Source organism: Panthera leo, chromosome C1 (assembly GCF_018350215.1).
Source record: "Panthera leo isolate Ple1 chromosome C1, P.leo_Ple1_pat1.1, whole genome shotgun sequence".
In the NCBI taxonomy this organism is placed as follows: Eukaryota; Metazoa; Chordata; class Mammalia; order Carnivora; family Felidae; genus Panthera; species Panthera leo.
In genome coordinates this window covers 160,906,039-160,922,091 of record NC_056686.1, presented here as the reverse complement: position 1 = coordinate 160,922,091, position 16,053 = coordinate 160,906,039, and the positions used below count along the sequence as shown (strand labels likewise).

Here is a 16,053-nt window from a genome sequence, read left to right as displayed (position 1 = left end):
TTTTCAGCAACAAGAAATCCCCACCCCCTTGATCTCCTGCCACTTTCTGTTTCCTTCTGGCAGTGAAGAATAAACCCTCCTGTTTTCACTAGGTCTCTGTCGCTGGCAAGTCTTAGAAATAATGTTACTGGGGAAATAACAAATAAGTAAAATAAAGTCTTTACTGTTTTATTTCCTCATAGATGAGCTTTACAAATTTAGGACCAAAAAGATATATATTAGTTCTTATTCCAGTTGACTCTACAAAGGCAGATCAACGTGTCTGTGTGAAAAGCTCATTTCCTCTTCAGGAAATTTATTTACTGACTTTCCTACAACTTTTCTCTCTCTTTCGTCCCCACAATAGTTCTCCCTCCTTAATCCCACCACAAAACAATACTGTACATGGGACTCTTCAATATTGTGACAGAGATCAATAGCCTGATCGATGAGTCAACCATTTCACGTTCATTGTTGTCCATTGTGGCCTACTGAGACAAATACATCCACTCAGTAGGTATCTTGTTTTCCAACTTCTTTTAAATAAAATACTTGTGATGAGTGTATGTGCGTACTGTGACCACATGCATTAAAGTAAACTGTGGTGCTACTCCCCAGCTTTTTTATTAGCACGGACAGGTTCCTTCACATTACTCTTTTATTTACATTTCTTGAGGACAGGTAGGGAATTTTACAGGTCTCCAAGAGGTTAAAGTAAATGTAAATGTAATGATTTACATCTTTTTACATTTACATTTACAGCTTAGTACCACAAGCCTTCTTGACATGGAATTAACTTGACCTGTATGATAAATGTTTACTTTTTACTGAGGAAGAGTTTATGGTCACTACACAGATTCATCATCTAAAGATGAAGGATGGTAGAGGAAATCTTTTTTTAAAAATTTTTAATGTTTATTTTTGAGGGGGGGAGGGGCAGAGAGAGAGATGGAGACACAGAATCCGAAGTAGGCTCCAGGCTCTGAGCTGTCAGCACAGAGCCTGACATGGGGCTCGAACTCATGAACCATGAGATCATGACCTGTGCTGAAGTTGGAGGCTTAACTGACTGAGCCACCCATGTGTCCCAGGATGGTAGAGGAAATCTTGAAACAAGCATTATACATTCACATTTATAGTATCACAATGTTTACATTTTTATTTTACATGAATGATTAATTGACTACTGATAAACTACTGTGTGTGACTATTACCAGAAACTAAACATTACATGATCATTGCCTCACCAAAAAATTAAAATCTTCTCAAGTCTGACAAGTAATGGCAGATTTTTTCCTCACAAACCTTCTAGAAAATATTTTTTTAATACAATGACCTATCAGGAAGGGTTCTAAAATGATAAGAGAGAGAAAAAATTCTCACAGTGTACATGCCTAAACCTTTCAGGATGAGGAAAGAAAGGAGAGAACAAGAGAAAAAGGTAGGAAACCAGAGATTCTGGATGCTTGGGTCTGCCATGCCATATGGGCTCCCTGGACAAAAGCCATCTGGAGTGGAACAGATTGTTTCACGATGTTAAAGCTGCCAGATCACAGGATTTCTGGGATTTCTCTCTATTCCCTGGGGCAGGCTAGAAATTTAATTCTAAGCATATCCTAGTAATGGGATGTAAACTGTGTGTCCTTAACCAAGGAAGACAGAGGGTCTCATCTTTATCCATCCAATCTTTATTAGAACTCTAGAAATGTAATTCTTTGTGAGTGGGGGGGCAGGAGGTGGGAATTTAAGGGTCAAAAGTTCAAGAAACATGTTATACCATCCCTGGAAGAGGCATAACGGACAGAGCAAATTAAAAGTCTTGAGACATATTTGATCTGAAAAAAAATCTTGTATTTCTCATACTTATTTGATTTATAGAAACTTTTTTGGTTTGCATTTGGGGAAAAAAATGCTATAGAATGATGGACAATAAAATCTCTTTTCTAGTACTGCCTCTACATGCTTCTAGACACATCACTCAGGTATGTGCAAATGTAAAACAAATACTCTTGTTGTTCTTGGGAAAGACCAGAATGCATACATTCTGACTGGGAAGTTCAGTGCCTTTTTCAATAATGTCAGTTAGATGTGGTTTTTGATGGGACCTATACTTCTGCAAATTAAGTTTCCTTCAGGAAAAATGTGGCCTTATTAATGTGGATTTAGGCAACATAGACTCCAATAGGCCATAGGAAGTGCCCTCATGTCAGAAGACTGGAAATGCCAAAGCCCAACACTGACCCCTCTGCAAAAGCCCCAAACCTACGTCATCAAATTCTGGGACATGTATTGACATCAAACTAGTGAATTTTCAAGTCTTTTATAAATCAAAGGGCAAGGTCATGGGGATGGAGTTGCCCCTAAAAGAAGTAAACAAATTCAAATATCTATAATCTTGGGAAGGAACAATTCTTACCCAAATTCCTACACAAAGTTAAAGAAGAATCTTTTCCTTTTTCTCGATCTGTAAGATGTTGGGTCTGGACTCCAGTGAGGGAAACATAAACATGCTACCTGTGGCAAGGGGCAATTGTCTCCCATTTAAAGAAGATAAGTAGGTCCTGCAAAGTGGTTGTTGACAGGGTCTAGGAAGAAAGGTGTCCAGGTGGGTATCCCTGTGATGGATGGGGTGACTGATGTTGTAAGCAATCCTGTCTACAGTCCTCGCCTCTGGGATTTAATTCATTTCCCACAGTCCCAACCCTCAAAAGTTATAGCTTGGTCTCAACTTCCACTGGGGGATTGCAGGAAGGGTCTGTGTCCACTGTCAGGATAAAGTAGGATAGAGAAAACAATAGAACAGAAAACTGGTCACAAAACGGGGAGAGCGCAGAGCAATGGTGGGGAGGCAGAAAACCGGATTAGACGAGACACAGCCAGAAGAGATACGTGGAAATTACAAGACTGTTAAACAGAATGGGGCCTCAGATGAATGTGACAGAAATTCCAGAGTGATGAATCGGGAACATTTGGGATACACATTCAATATAAGACATTGCTCATATATTTCTCTGACAAATAAGGAAACAGCAATGGTTCTAAAGAAAATATCATCTTCATAGAAATGTCTAGTATTATTCCTCATAGCCAAGGATGACAATATGAATGGTAGTAGGTATTTCTGAGTGTGCTGTGGGAATTCCAAAGAAGGGATTAATGGTAAGAAAAAATATGAATGTGTAATATGAGAGTATTTTAACTCCACATACATCTGGAAATAACTGCCTTTGTTATTTAGTGTTGATAAAGTATCAGGACCTTGTTTTTCAGAGTCACTTTTTTTCTTAATGTTTATTTATTTTCAGAGACAGAGAGAGCACAGGCACAAGCAGGTGAGGGGCATAGAGAGAGAGAGAGGGAGGGAGGGAGGGAGAGAATCCCAAGCAGGCCCTGTGCTGTCAGCCTGTCAGTGTAGGGACTGAAACAGGGCTGGAACTCACACACTGTGAGATCATAACCTGATCCGAAATCAACAGTCAGATGCTTAACTGACCGAGCCACCCAGGTGCCCTCAGAGTTACTTTTCAGTGAATAGTACGCTACACATTTTGTTATCAATCCTCTCAACTTTGGTTGTCCTCTATGCCTTCTCATTAACAGAATATTCAATAAGCAAGCATTTTTTAAAAACCAAAATGAAAGAACCATTCTCCAATAATTCCAGAGATTTGTTTGCTCTTCTTTACTAAAGAAGGCATTCCAGAACATAAGGCCCAGAAGATCCTCACCTCTGGCAGAAAAGCATTCTCTTGTACAAACACAAACCTACTATGGATTCTTTGCTTTTAAAAGTAACATTATAATTTAACTGTCCTATGTGAAGAATAGTAGTGAAAGAGCTGACCAAGTTTAGCTGGATATTCTGACTCACACACACAAAAAAGCAAGTAACTCTGTAAATACAATTTAAACTTAGCTGGAGCCAAGGCAAACCAAGCTGCTTTGACGGTAATGTTAACATTTAGGACACCATGAATATTAACTCTGAGCTTGCTACTCACCGGGGAGTTCTGTGGACCAATTTGCTTAAACTCAGAGGCTAAAACACCTTTTTAAAATGTCAAACATGTGTAGAATATAAAGGAAAAGAGCAAGGTAAATGCAATTAGCAAAAATAGAAAATTGGGGAAAGTGAAATTTTGGCATCTGTATTTTGACTTCACGTAGAGATAAGTAGTGGCTGTGAGTCAACTGAGCATAGGACTTTGGGACCAAGTCTTGCCTTACCTGGTTGTGCTCTAGAAGCTTCCATGAGAGGCACAGGCGTGTCAGCTTTTGACTGTATTCGCTGCCTCAGGCCTGCTGGCAAAGGATCTAGGTGAACAGCAATGGTGTTCCATATTTCAAAACTGTACATCGGGCATTACTTTTGAAGCCTTCTAGCCATAGAGTTACTATTTTTGAAGCCTTATAACCATACAGTTTTTAACCTAGAATGAGTTGTTTACATCTTAAGTAGTAATATGTGGCATTTCAAAATAGCATTTTAAAGCTATATAATGAGTATACTCAAAATAGTATGTAAGAGACATAATTATCAACCTCCATTTATCCTATGGCATGCCTGTGAAGCTCTCTATAGGTTTTTCTACTTTTCCTGACTTTTAAAACAGTTCTTGTGTCTCTGTACCCCAATAATTTCAGGGTGGTCCTTAACAAAACAGGTCACTCTGGGGAAAAATTGTGGTAAAAAACTAGAATTAATTTGGGGACTTGGGAGAGACTCTGAGAAGGTCTGGGGAAAATAGGGTTCCCTTGGCACTACGTTGGAGTCACCAAAGGGTGACAAGGAGTTGGTTCAATGGCTACAAGGAAAGCTATAAAAGCAACTCAAACCAAAGGCTCTGGGGAAGGGCATTTGTAAGTATGTCTCAAAAGATTTTAAAATGTACATTCCACTCTAGGAGCTTATCATCATAAATAAACAATGATGGATTATGAAAAGGTGTAACAAGGAGGTTCACTGCAGTTCTGTTAATAATCATGAATATTGGGAGCAACCAAAAGTCCCAGCAATAGGGGATTGAGGAAATAAATTAGAGTACATTCAGACAATAAAATAATGTGCCAGCTATTAAAGATAATGTTAGATAAATGTCTCTATCACCAACAAAGAGGTGTTTATAATATATTGTTAAGAGGCAATGCAGGTTACACAACAGAACATATAGCATGATGCTATTTTTATTTATACACATGTGGATTGAAAAGTGGAATTATATGCATCAAGGTGGTAAAGTGGCTTACTTTAAAAGGAATTAACTATCCCGGCATTTTTGATTTGCCACAACGATGGAGGGACCTGCTGGCATTTGGAAGGATGGGTCAATATGCTAGACAGTCCACACGAGGAAGAAGTGTCCCACCAATTGATGTTTCTTGAGGAGTATCCTGCCACATGGAGTAGTTATACATACACTGGATGTAATACTGTGGTATTGTGCATAGATCCCTTTGTCTTTTCACAATATTCATTAATGCTATTACATATAAAATTTATCTGAAAGTGAAGAAGCCAATGACTTGCCATACAAACCTCTTTGGAGAAACCTGTGTAAATGATCTGAACTAGATAAACCCAAATTGCAAATGCTTTACCCAAAAAATATTTAACTCCATTTCCTCTAGGCACAGTGCTGGGTGCCCTAGAAGGTGCAAAAATGAATAAAATATGACTCTTGCTCTTAAAAAGTACATGATCTCTATGCAAGAGACCAAAAAAAAAAAAAACCAGAAAGAAGTGAATGCCATAAATGATATCTGTGTGTGTGTGTGTGTGTGTGTGTGTGTGTGTGTGTGTGTGTGTGAGAAAAAGAGAGAGAAAGAGGCAGAGGCAGAGGGAGAAGGAGAGTGAGGGAGGGAGGAAAAAAGGGAGAGAGTGAAGGAGGGAGAGAAGGAGGGAGAGATAGAGAGAGGGGGAGACAGAGAGGGAGCAGGGGAAAGGGAGGGGGAAAGGGAGGGAAAGAGATCTCAAAATCTCTCCAATATCTCAGAATTAATTCAATGCCCAAAGAATCTCTGGATTTTGAAATCTTCACTAAAGGATGAGCATATAGAGGCACCTGCTGAATGATGGTGGTACTTATCTATCTGTCCATCCATGTATTCATTACAATCAACAAACAAACATATACTAAGCACCTATGTGCCAACTGTGGGAATACAAACAAGAGGAAGACCAATCTCTACCCTCTAAGTGGGAACAGATGGGTAAACCAGTAAGTACACTATGGATTATAAGCCCCGCAAAGACAAGAGATGAGAATGAAGAAATGGGAGAGCTGTATGGGCACAAAGGAGGGAGGAAGAGTCGATTCTACTTGGGACAGTCGGAGAAAGCTTCATGGAAGAAGTAATCCTCCAAAGAAGGTAGGGAGAAGATGTAGGGAAGCTAGCCTGAACTCTCTGGGTTCTTCCAAGTATGGCGGTCATGACTCTGTTGATTCCAAGTGACAGACCCAACCCGACCCCGCTAAGGAGAAAATGGGAAGGTACTCGCTCAAGGACCTAAAGGGCAGGAGTGTGGCTAGAGACTCCTGGAGCCAGGGATTCAGGCTAGTCACACTCTCATCTCTTCCTCTCTCTGAAGACTGGCTTCTTTCTCTCCTACCACAGTCCAGTTTTCTTCACAGAACAGAGGCATGGCTGCCGCAGCTATGGACTCACATCTCCCAGCTTCTCCTCAAGAGAAAAAAGTTCTCTACCACCCAGGTTTAGTTATTGAAACCCTAGGGGAGTTTGATTGGTTTCTTGAGTCACCCACTCGGGACAGGTCACTGTGGCCAGAGCAGTGACTTCCATGATTAGTCCTGCTTGGCCACAGGCCTACCTTTTGACTAAACACTATGTACAGGCAAGTGGGATCATGTAAAAGTATAAATTCCCCATTTGATCCATATAGGGTAGAGAAAACAGCTCCCCCCAAGAAAGGGGGGCTATTGCCAGAAGGCAGGAGGAACACAAAATGAGAAATATCCACCATGCCAGGACTTCCCCAATCCATTCCTAATTTCCAACTGCTGACAGAATCTCTTGTTCCGGGGTTCCTATTACAGCAGCAAAGATGAAACTACAAGTGTAGCTGCATGAGCTGACCTCTAACTGGATTTAGGTGGTACAAGTCCCTTCAGAGCTGATTGAGTCACAGCCAGCTAGACCAGCACTGGGGTCTGGCAAAGAGCAAGCCTGCAGACAGAGAAGGAATGCTGACCTTCTGCCAGGGGTAAACACCTAGAATGCTCATATCTTCAAGGCCACAGTCAAGGCCACAGTCAAGGCCACGTACTATAGTTGCCCCTGAAAAGGATGGACTAGAAGGCTGCAAGGCTGCAGTACATGCTCACGTTGCAGAGCAGTAAGAATCTGGGAGAGAGGGAATGTCAGAGGGGATGTGAATTGGAATGGGTAGCACAGTTCCACTGGCAGATACGAACTCCCCAGTCCCCTTGTACTCAAGTGGTGGGAGGCTTTCTCCGTGTGAAAGCACCATCCCTCACAATCCCTCATTTGCCCTTCCCCACTTTATGGTTTCTCTTGCTCACTCCTAACGACCCTTCCCACTTTATATTTTCCTTATTTCCCTTGTTTATTCTCTGTGTCCCCCACTAGACTGTAACCTCCACAAGGACAGGGATTTTTGCCTGTTGTTCACATCTGGGTTCCCTAAACAGTGCCTGTCACATGGTAGGTATTAATGATATTTGAAAATTATCTGTTAAAGGACTAAATTTCCAAGAATTCAAAAGGGAGATTGTCACCTATTGAGGAGAGAATTGTTTCCCCACCCCATAGGTAGGAAGCTACCTAGCATAACATTCCTGGGCTTACCTCTCAATTCTTTCCTCCCCGGGGAAGGTGAAGTGATGTACTCATGGATGCATTTGAGACAAAGGGCAAAGCCTCAGTCATCCTCTGGAAAGGCCTGCCTTCCTCCTCTGTGCCCACCTGTGCGCGTTCTGTGGGGCTGGCTTTGGTCCAGCACCGCTGTGGCTGATAACAGAAGTGTTTCCATCTAATTTCTGCAGATATAGGTCCTATTCCTGGAATCAGCTTTCTTGGTAATAAAGGTGATGTTTTGATCCCATACTTGCCTAACTTGTCTGTCTTAATTCTCTATTGGTTCAAAACTATTTATTGGTCCCTGTGGAGATCTAGCATCACCTAAAAATGGCATAATCAGGGGTCTCCTGGCTGGCTTGGTCAGCAGAGCAGATCCTGAACCTTGATCTCAGGATCTCTGGAGTCCAAGTGCCACGTTGGGGGGTGAAGATTGCATTAAAAATTTTTTTTTAATTTAAAAAAAATAAAATAATAAAATACATTAAAAAATAAAAATAGTACAATCAATAAAAATGATCTTGTTACAAAGTAGCATATGGTAGCACCTAAATTATGCCCCGTCACAGATCAGATTCCCTGGAAACAGACCATAAGACTCTGAGATTTGCATGCAAGAAGTTTTGTGGGGGCACAGTTCTCAGCAGCAGCCACCTGTGAGGGAGAGAAAGGAGAAGGACTGGCAGGGGGAAGGACTGAACTGTGATATGGTGGCAGGTGGCCAAGGCTGGTGACCCTATTTCCCTCTTCCTTTCTTTGGCCAGTCACTGCATGCAGGCAGCGTCAGGCCAAGGGCATAACCCTGGCCCAGGGCAATTCCCTGGGAAAGACTGGCAGGAGTCATAAGAAGCACATTCTAGGTCCTTGCAGCAGAATCTGTGTGAGCACCGTGGAGTTAATCTACCTACCATTCCCCTGTAGCAGATTAGCTATAATGCAGAGTAGGAAGCGAGGTTGGTAAGGGAATGTTTTGAGCTTAGGCCTGGAAAGATGAGTGAGTGACAGAGAAGAAAACATCCAAGGGACATCACATGCACTCAAATTCAAGTGGGTGAAAGGGAATGCTTGTCGGAGAGACTGGGGCTTAAGGAGAAAGGAGAAGTCTGGAGTACCTCTGTGAGGCGTCATCCAAAGAGAAAGAGCAGATGCTTTGTTTGTGGACATGAGCAGCAGGAATTCATACTCCCACTTGCAATACTCCCCAGTCTAGGATGGATGCAGTGAACAGTGGGTTCTGTTTTTCCAAACTTCTGGAAAAGTAAAAGAAATCTGTAGGTGTGTAAGGGACCCCAAGAGGTGATTCTGGGCTTGCATAACACCCTGGGTGTGCCTCTATCACTGTATTTACACTCTGAGCTGATACAGACAAAAGACTTTAAAGGGACACATCTGATCCCCTCCTGTGTTTATTTTTTTTTCAATGTTTATATATTTGAGAGAGAGACAGAGACAGAGAGGTCACACACACGAGCAGGGTAGGAGTAGAGAGAGAGGGAGACACAGAATCTGAAACAGGCTCCAGGCTCTGAGCTGTCAGCACAGAGCCTGACGTGGGGCTTGAACCCATGAACTTTGACATCATGACTTGAACCAAAGTCAGACACTTAATCAACTGAGCCACCCAGGTGCCCCTCCCCTCCTGTGTTTAAGCACTGGAACCCTTGGCCAGAATGGTTGAAAAATACCTCTGCTTCCTTGCTCAATAGGGACACTGTGACAGGTCTTCTCCCCCACCCCCAACTCATTAGCTCTACACAGTCCTATCTCAGGCATGCACACTAGCATGGAATCGGAACTCAAAAGAAATTAGAGCAGATCCAAGAAAAGTCAAGTTGGGGAAAATAGAAGATTTAATGAAAATTCACAATCTTGCCCAGAGACTACCTTCTGTCTAATAACTGAGAGCTATTACATTAATTATAATAAGCTTTACATTGGAATGGTCAAGGTCATTCTGTGAGAAGTTACAGGGTTTTATGCTTATCGGTAGATTGTCAGAGCATGGACTTGTGCCAACAGGACACACAGGAATGAGACTCAGTGATACAGCAGCATATTTGTGATTAAGCCTGGCCACTGTGATACGTCACTAAAGTTGTCCTATGCACATATTTTATATGCAGAAAATTTTGGGTGAAAAATAAAAGCTCCTTTCAAACAAAAGAATGCCTATGCTCAAGTGTAATGAAAGATAAATTATTAAGCAAGAAGTGTACATTATTAGCACAAGGCAATTAGATGTATTCACCGAAGAAAAAGTTCGAGTACCACAAGTAGTTCAACTTAAAATAACTCTTGGAATCCACATGGCAATTTCAACTGAAAATGGACATCCTGAGATTTTTCTGCTCCACTAATCTAATTTAAATTTTTAAAACACAGTAAAAATCTCCAAGGAAATATGAAATAGGATAAAAAATTATAACAGAGTTAAATTTAGCTGTTTAAAAAAATCAGTATATAATTATTAATCTGTGACATTTAGAGCTTAAAATTTCACAATTCTTTACTGCACTTCTATAATTTGATGTCTAGTCAATTTATGGTGTGTACAGAATGTATTACAATGCCAGAATAGTACATTTAAGTTTTAAGTAAGTATCCAATCTACTCACTCATATTCTCCAGCAAAGTGTTTAAGTGTTCGCTGAATTTCTTTTTTATTTTAATTAAGTTTATTTATTTATTTTGAGAGAGAGCACGAGCGAGGAAGTGGCAGAGAGAGGGGGGGAAAGAGAATCCCAAGCAGACTCCGTGCTATCAGCACAGAGCCCAACGCGGGGCTCAAACTCACAAATGTTAAGATCATGACCTGAATTAACATCAAGAGCAGATGCTCAACCGACTGAGCCACCCAGGCACCCCTAAATGTTCACTGAATTTCTAAGAAAAATAAGGAATAATTTTAACAGCAATTTATATTCCTAGATCTTAAGGATATTTCAGGGAAATAAACATTAAATTTTGTTTGACAGCTGAAAACTAGTTAAGTGATATACCAAGGCTATTCAATAAAGTTTGGGTGAAAGTATATAAATGCAATGATGCATCGGTGGTCCTGACTTTCATATCCTTACTCAAAATAGTAAGCTTTTCTTCAATAGTAGAGTTTGAAAATTAAATTCAAAATATCGCTTATTTGAAAGGGAGACACTTTTGCATGGCTGGTGGGAATGCAAACTGGTGCAGCCACTCTGGAAAATAGTATGGAGATTCCTCAAAAAATTAAAAACAGAACCACCCTATGATCCAGCAATCGCACTACTAGGTATTTATCCAAAGGATACAAAAATGCTGATTTGAAGGGACACATGCACCCAATGTTTATAGCAGCACTATCAGCAATAGCCAAATTATGGAAGGAGTCCAAGTGTTCACCGACTAATGAAGGGATAAACAAGATGTGGTGTATATATACAATGGAATATTACTCAGTGATCAAAAAGAATGAAATAACGTGGCTAGAACGTGGATAAAGTACATTACGCTAAGCAAAATAAGTCAGTCAGAGAAAAATGTATGGTTTCACTTATGTGGAATTTAAGAAACAAAACAGATGAACATAGAGGAAGGGAAGGAAAAATAAAATAAGATAAAAAGAGAGAGGGAAGCAAACCATAAGAGACCCTTAAATACAGAGAACAAGCTGAAGGTTGCTGGAGGATGTTGGGTGAGGGGATGGGCTAAATGGGTGATGGGCATTAAGGAGGGCACTTGCTGGAATGAGCCAGGGGTATTGTATGTAAGTGATGAATCACTGAATTCTACTCCTAAAACCAATACTATGCTATATGTTAACTTGAATTTAAATTAAAAAAACAAAAACAAAAACAAAACCACTCATTTGATTTTATACTTCCACTTCCTATAATACAGCCTAAGAAAATAATTCTAAAAATAGAAAAAGCTCCATGCTCAAAGATTTGACGCAGCATTATGCATAACTGAAAATTTTTAAATAACTAAAATGTCCAATGATATTTGAGGATGTAGTCTTGAGTATATCAGCTGTATGGAATTGTATGTGGGTCTTTTTGCATGTCAGAGTCACATAACTGGGACATACTCTGACCCATTGTGAAGATCACTGTACCTGGATCATTCCTTCAGGGATGCTTAAAAATGTACAGTATATCTTTTCTATTTTGAGGTAGCAAAAAGTGGTATTTTGATATCTATAACCACTTCTCTCTCCTGTAACTTATTCTCACTTTAGTTCTGAAAGTATGATCAAATAAGTCTACATGTTTAAAAGAATGCCTGGAAATTTTGCCAAATGTCAACATATTATAAAGTCAATTGTGTGGTTGACCAGAGAAAAGGGCATACAGCAAACAAACAGACAGAAAATTCCCTGTTCTCAAATTGTTTATGCTCTTGTGAAGCTAGCACGCTAGAAAAAATTTTGAAAACATCATTGAAGCCTACTTTAAAATACAGTATAAATCAAGTGCATAAACCCTGAGGGGTTTTAGCATAAAAAGGGCTAAACCAAGTCAGGTGGTGCTAATCAAGGTCAGCACACCGGAGCCAGGACCGGGTCAGGACCCACACAGAGCCTGCTGCAGTGTTTCTGCAAAGTTTTAAGGGGCATGAACAATGTACAGTCACTGATCCAGTTGGTGGCATATTTGCTCCCTTCATAATCTGCTTCCTATATAAGCTGTTACTGAGGAAAACAAATGCAGACACATCGAGTCTGTGAACAGATGGTGCTTCTGTATGATGAAGAAAAAATGAGGGTGAGAGGGACAGCAAGTTTAGAAAAGATGGCTCTCTCCCCTGCACCCCCCACCATTGTCTGCTGGTTTCCTCCTGGCCCTCCTCCTGCTAGCCCCAGCTCTCTCTTCAGCTCCTCCCACCTTTGTTAGGATGAAAGAGGTTACAGGTTAGAGAGACAGAAGATGATGCTTAATCCTAAATCCCCTTTGTGCATTTTAGTTGAGCCCTTGTCTTCCAAAGTAAAATAAAAAGGCTAAGGCAGCTGTAAAATGGCAGCGAGGCGGTGCACAAAGAGCACGGGGCATATGGTGACCTTCCTTTTTCCGAGACGGGTTGAGCCTCCGTTGTCATGCTAGGGGGTTGTTCTTAAATGTCATTTGGAGGCTATTGTTTGTCTGAGGCCCAGAAGAATGTGACCGTCTTGCTGAGCTGGAGGGAAAAAGAATCCAAAAAGGGTTTATGGAAATGCCTGGAAATTTTGCCAAAATGTCAGTGTACTAATTGTCTGCCGTATTACATCTAAGGCAGCTCCATCTCTGTGTATGGGTTTGAAAGTGTATGTGTACTTTGTTATTGTCCTTTGGTTCTTTTTGCCTTGTTTTGGATCAAGATTCTATAGTATGACAGCAAAGGTGGTGTGGTGTGTGTTACAACGAAGTGTTACACTATAGTGACAGTGACCACCCTAATCAGATTTTCCAGAGTTGTTCTTATTTCTATGTGTCTATTTAGTACTCTCCTACTTGTCAGATCACATTTGTCCATGTGTTTAATTCCAAAAATAAATTACTATTGGTCCCCTGTTTATTATGAAAACATGTACACGATAGGCATGAATAAATACTGAAGGAAGGAAGGAAGGAAGGAAGGAAGGAAGGAAGGAAGGAAGATAATGAATAAATGAATGAATGAAAGTGCTATGCTAGGAGATGTCCAGAAACGTAGACTTCAGTTTTTTTTTTTTTAAGTTTATTGATTTATTTTGAGAGAGAGAGAGAGAGAGAGCGAGCACGCGCGCCAAGGAGGGACACAGAGTGAGGGTGAGAAAGAGAATCCCAAGCAGGCCTGGGGCTGTCAGCACAGAGTCCAATGTGGGTCTCAAACCAATGAGCCGTGAGATCATGACCTGAGCCAAGATAAAGAGCTGGACGATCGTGACCTGAGCTGAGATCAAGAGTTGGGCACTTAACTGACTGAGCCACCCAGGTGCCCCACTTAGACTTCAGTTCTAACTCCACCACTATTTGTGTGGCACTTGACCAGGAAAAGTAACCTCCTAGTTCTTTGGTTTCTTCATCTAGCAAATGCCTAGACACATCTCATTTATTTCTGAGATCCATCCAGACCCCAAGAACCTATATTCTAATAAAAGATGGCTTCATCCTTCATTTTTAAGCCCTTTTTCTTGGTTCCTGGTCTGATGACTTAATTGTGACTAATCAGATTTACTGGTCCTCGACCAAACATGGGCAATGACATTTAAGTTTCTCTATCCTAAGGTAGGTGGAGAGCCCAGGACTGGTAGTCACTAAAAGAACAACCTATCACGGGGGGAATATACACAGAAACAAGATCATTTAGGCCTACTGTATTTCTTTAAGGAGAAAATGAGTATAAGCTTTGGGGCAGAGGGGATATCAAAGTGTAGAGTCAAAAATTAAAGGAAACTTAGTCAAGAATTTTAATAGATGATTTAAGAATCATATACTAAGTGAACTGAAAGACGTAAAAGTGAAATATGAGCAATTTGGGGCTTGTGTGGGGCTGTTCCATAATGAAGACAAGACATCTGAACATACAGCCAAAGAAAGAATGCCTTGGACTTAGCTGTACGCACTCAAAATGTGGTCCAAGTTATAAGAGAAGACATGAGGGGTATTTTTGAAAATCATTTTTATTCTGATATTTAACGTTGCTACAAAGAATGTTGTAATCTAATGCAGTAGCTAAGTGAAAGCTGATAAAAATATAAGAAATGCATCCCTTCAGAGCCCAGGGTCTCTAAGGGGCCCTCCAAGCTGGAGTAAGGTGAGGAATCTTAAGCAAAAGAGCTAGCAACTTCTCCTTCAACACCCCTACCCCTCAGCAGGCTGGAGGAGGAGGAGGAGGAGGAGGAGGAGGAGGAGGAGGAGGAGGAGGAGGAGGAGGAGGGAGGGGGGAGGGGGAAAAGTGGGGAAGAACTCTGTGTCTGTGCATGTTTGGGGGTTCATCTCCCAGGGAGACCCCACAGTACTACCATACATACTGCAGAACACCAACACTGAACAAGCAGTGTGTGCTGTTCGCTACATTAGCAATAGAATTAATGTTCTAGTTAACTGATTCCATTTTTACCCGATGCTTTTTACTGATCGAACAGGGAGATAAAGGGATCTGTTTTTAGAACTGATAATTTTTTAAAAGAAAGAGAATGAGTGGCTGAGTGCCAGTGTCACAGAACTACCCAATCAGTGGGAGATGGCAGAGGTAGAGGAGACTCTGAAGCCACTTCAGAGACAGAAAGGAGTACAGGGAATCATGGTGGTGAGGACAGGCCTTCCCATCAAGAGCACCATGGACAATCCCACCAACACACAGTATGCCAACTTCATGCACAACCTCACCTAAATGCCCGGAGCACCATGCATGAAATTGACCCCCAGAATGACCTCAACTTCCTTTGAATTTGCCCCAAGAAAAATGAAATTATGGTTATACCAGATTAAGACGATTTCCTGAGTGTGATTCAGAATCCAACTGAATCCACGCTCTTGGCTTCCTGCCTCATTCCTTAATTGAATAGCCTCCAAGAATTATAATATTAATCATGTCAACAAACTCACAGGTGAAAATCACCTTTAGAGCCTACTTCGACAAATCCAGTGACCAAAGTCATCAAAGTCATCCCTCTGCTGGCCAATCACCCTGAGTTCTTGGGAGGGCCTTCTTTCTTCGCCTCCAGATCCTGAAGCAAGAGCTCTGAGCAGCCCACACCGTGCTTCCTTCTGTTCAATTTGTCACCCTTGGAAAAGGCTGTTTTTCTTTAACTAAAAATAACTGAAATGCTAAAAAGGAGAGAAAGAATGATAAAGAAAGAAAAGAAGAAAGGAAAACGGGGAGGAAAGAAGAGGTGAGGGAGGAAAGGAAGAAAATGTGCGGCAACCCTTCTGTACCCAAAGTCAAAGATCTTGCTGCTGTCCAAGTCCAGGCTCACATTGTCGTTTCTTGCTAAAATCCTAGCCTTTGGTCCTGGCCAGGAATGTAAACTGCTGGTCAACAGGATAAAACTCTGAACTTGTCTCCAGTATCTACCGAAGTTCCCAGCAGCATCCAGAGACAAAAAGCAAAACAACTGAAGTTTTTGCATGGCCCTGAAGCAAGGAGAAGAAACTGTCAGCTGCTTTCCACTCCCTACTGCCTGTGTCCTGTGAGCCCCCTCCTTGCTTAGGAACACTCAACTGAGAGTGAAAATTTTTTTCTAAACATAGGCTATCCACATTAGATTTTGCACAATTTTACTAGCTTTGCCATCGATCA

General features: G+C 41.2%; 1 pseudogene; it reads left to right on the top strand.

The window, feature by feature from the left end:
* The first annotated feature begins 14,994 nt into the window (after positions 1-14,994).
* On the top strand, positions 14,995-15,311 carry LOC122226027 (annotated as a pseudogene).
* Positions 15,312-16,053: the final 742 nt, after the last annotated feature.